The sequence below is a fragment of the Morone saxatilis genome, unplaced genomic scaffold (genome assembly GCF_004916995.1).
Source record: "Morone saxatilis isolate NCDOM2014 unplaced genomic scaffold, NCSU_SB_2.0 Contig17, whole genome shotgun sequence".
In the NCBI taxonomy this organism is placed as follows: Eukaryota; Metazoa; Chordata; class Actinopteri; family Moronidae; genus Morone; species Morone saxatilis.
The window spans coordinates 26,867,757-26,871,744 of NW_023339729.1; positions in this window are offsets into that span (position 1 = coordinate 26,867,757).

The window sequence follows — 3,988 nt, forward strand, 5'->3', positions numbered from 1 at the left end:
CACACAGAAACACACACACACCACGTCACTCACTTGCACGCTCAGTCTCCATATATGGTCCATCCGGTAGTAAAGTCCCGTGGGGACGCGCACAGTGGAAAAGCCATGACGCGAACGCGCAACCGCAGCTCCCCCCTCCCTCCCCGGTCCTCTCAGCGTGTACCCGGGCACAGCGGTGATGGCGTCATCTCTGCACCATATATGGAGTTGTCACCGGTGTAAATTAGGTTACTAAGCAGCGGCACGGCTGAGGTCAAACTGCAGGCGGCTGTCAGTCCCGAGCACCGTGATGATGCTTTCAGGTGCTGTTGGAAATCTAATAGCCTATTTGTAGACTGACAGTCAAAGATCGGTGCACATGCATTGCTGTCGGACAATTACGTTTCTTTCAGTAATACGGAATATATTAAACTGAATAAACAATGACCACATTTAAAATCAAAGGGTGAAAATAATAATTGCAATATTGGTTTTGCACATTCTTTCATTTTTGCATATTGGTGCAAACGTACAAACCTAACTTTGATTTATTTGCTATTTGTAGGCCATTGTTCATTCAGTATGGAAATAAACCACATTAAAGGCTAAATTCCCTCTGTTGTCCCTTGCCAGAGGTCAAAAAGGCAAAAGTGACATAATCTGTGAAATTGTGATGCTAAATTTACCTCCTGGGGAATCAAACTTTTTTTAATAGCAGATGAATAGCAAACAAAGTAAGGGAGTATTGTGGAGAAACTATATCACTAATGGAACATATGGAAGTTTGCACCACATCTGTATTTCTTTTTACTTTTGGGCCTAAAAATACCATGACAATAATCCGATAGGAACTGGAGAGAGGAAATTCTAATTTTAATTTTAATAATTCTGAAATATCTGACTTTATAGTAAAAAACAAAAAACAACTTAAAACAGCCAATTTTCATGACTATGCCACACTTCTTCTTTTTACATGCATGACTAACTCCTCCTGTGATACTGTAAACCAGTGCTGGACAACTATTCATTCAGTGTGCAAATTACACTTGTTATCAGAAACACTGGCAGTCACCGCCCTCAGTTGTCCGATGCTGCAAAAACATGCCAGCCGTAACCATGGAAACCTTTCCCATCACTACTTTTCCTTCCCACATGACGTGAACATGGCATCAGAAACACTAACACTATAATGGATACCAAATGTCTTAACAGCAATTAAACCAAGATGTTACAATTCATCTGACTGTGACAGACTACAGTGCTGTTTAAAAATGAGAAAAACAGTTATTGTTGAGAAAAACAGTGACCTACTGCTCAGAAACCTCACTTTCTTACTGTATCTGAAAATGCTTTAACATATAACGTCTTTAAAATCAGATTGCAGATAGAAAGTTTTATCCTTGATTGCATATATAAATACATAAATTCTGCATTGCAATGCATTACAATATCATAAAAATATGTTACATGAAATCCAAGATACTGAATACTTGAAACTTAACTTTAATCAAACATATTTTTGGCTAAAAAGAAAAGCATACAATCTAGCCTGCTACTTGAAAGGTTACAAAGGGGATTTATGCTCAACCCTGTCTGTACTCATCATATTTGGCAAATAAAGGAGAAATTGTGAAATATAAACTGATGCACTCATATACGTTACAAGTTTTAATCAGACTAAAACACAACCCAGTTTGCACTTAAAATGCACGTTAGATGAGTAGCTCTTTAAGCCGAGTGCTTCTTAAGGAAAGACAACAACCAAGCATGACTTCACTTCAGGTCTGTACCCGACTGGTCGCTATGGTGACAATGTTATGTGTGATTATACTCACACCGCCTCTGCCTGAGGCCAACTGGGCGGTGGAGTGTGTGACTGTATGCATGTTCAAGTCTGTGTGTTTGTGTGTGTGTGAGCAGACCAGAGGGTGGGGCCTGCTTTTTCACAGTCCTACAGTATTTCCCTCTATAGTATAAACATTGGTTGGTAGGACTGGGAAATGACTTGTACACAATGAAAGCATGGAAACTGTTGCCACAATTAACATTAGATAATGGTAAAAAGGATCAGCTTCATACACATGGGGGATGTTATAACACTGTTGGTTGGCAGCATGTTAAAGCTTTAATACATTTTAAAGGACCATAACACAAGTGCACAAGTTTAAGCTCCTTAACTACATATCATGTGTTTATTTCTTATCATTTTTTAATGCAGGGTGCACGTTATTTTGGTTTTTGGATGTGTTTTTCCAATAGTTTCAAGTGGCCATTAGGTTAATAATTTCTGTAAAGTTGAAAGTCACTTAACAGATTCTTGAAAGTTGCTTGAGATGTATAATCAATCATAATGAACATGCAGTCTAAGGTATTTGTTTTCAATGTTACATAATTGTTGTGCAGTTTAAAGCGGCTCTAATCAATATTTTTATATTAACAATAGATGAAAAAACTCTGTGAAAGGGGTAGCTGAAAGGAAAGCTACAGATAATTATTAACTGACTCTGAAGCTCTACAAAGTGTTTTAGCGACTTTCAGCTCATTGTTTTGGCTAAAAAACCTGCTGCCATTTGTTTAGAATGGGGGTAGTGTGTTTAGGCTATGGCGATGGAGGCCCCTGGGGAGGCTGAAAAAAAGCACAGCGACCTGGGCAAACCGACATCACACTGCGGTTAGGTGATGATACTGCATGTCAATGATATTACCAGCTTATTGCATTACTCGCAAGCAGCAAAAATATCATTTAATGCAAGTTCAAGGTCAGCATAAAATGAAAAGTCTACACTGCATTGTTCCATTCTGATTAAAAAAAAAACTTTCACTAGAATGCATTACATAACTGAAGCAAGTTTCCAGAGTCTGGTAATAGATACTCACATGAAATGAAAGAAACTGGAAACCAATGGGTGCCCAGATAAAATATCTTTCCTGCCAGTACGATTTCAAAACACAGCTGCTACAAAAAAAAAACTATATATGTACTTGTCTAACTCATGCAAAATCAGTGGATGGACCTTCAACAAACTTGAATGTATGTATAGGTTTAACCTTTTTAAACTGGCCAAATATGCTGACACATACACTGACTATCACTAGCAGTATTTAAGTAGTTTGAATGTTTTGGTGTTTTCAAGGATTCTTCACAGTACTGAAAAGGTTTCAGAGGGCATTAGACTGGTGGTTAAAGTGGCTGGGCCTGTTTAACTGTGCTGCAGATCTATGACGCACAGCTTAATGTTTGTTGTGGTTTTCAGTTGCATCTTGGCATCATTCACTATCAATTAATGTCATGACGTGTATATTCTGCTCTTCCTTCTGCAAAGCAGCTCCAATTAACTTTAGCCATAAACAACAACAAACCAAGTAGTGACTACTTTTAAAACAACCAGTTTTTCATTATTCTCTTGCATGCATTTAGCAGCAGCAACGAGTTGTATTCATAACTTCCAAAAATGAAAGTAGGTCATCCTTACAAGGAGCACTTGAAGGCATCTAAAGGGAATGGGTCAGGATGTCTATTTATAGACTCAGCACTTCTCTGACTATTTCCCCATGCTTGTTGACTCCCAGCCAGTTTCTTTTGTTACGCCAGAGCTACTCGGTTTATTTCAGACGTTGTTTTGTTCCAGCAGAGATTTTCCTGCTACATCGCTGTGCTTTAAAAGGACTCAAACTTTCCACTAAGGCAGATCTGCATCCAGCTGAGCTGGACAGTAGATGAGCAGAAGAGATAAATCAAGTGAAAAATAACTTCTTTTGAGAGAGAAAAAAAACACCTAAATGTTTCCTCTTATCGAGTACTTGTGTAAGGGTTTTTTGTGAGAGTTTTTTCTTATCTGAACTAAAGCTCTGAGAATAGAAGCGGTCATATGCTAGAGAGGTTGTAAAACGCTTTGAGGCTAATTTGAGATTTGGGGTTATATCAATAAAACTGACTTTACATATCATGTCTTGTTTGTAATCATGTTTGCTTTCTTAAGTAATGGATGTAGATAGATAGATAGATAGA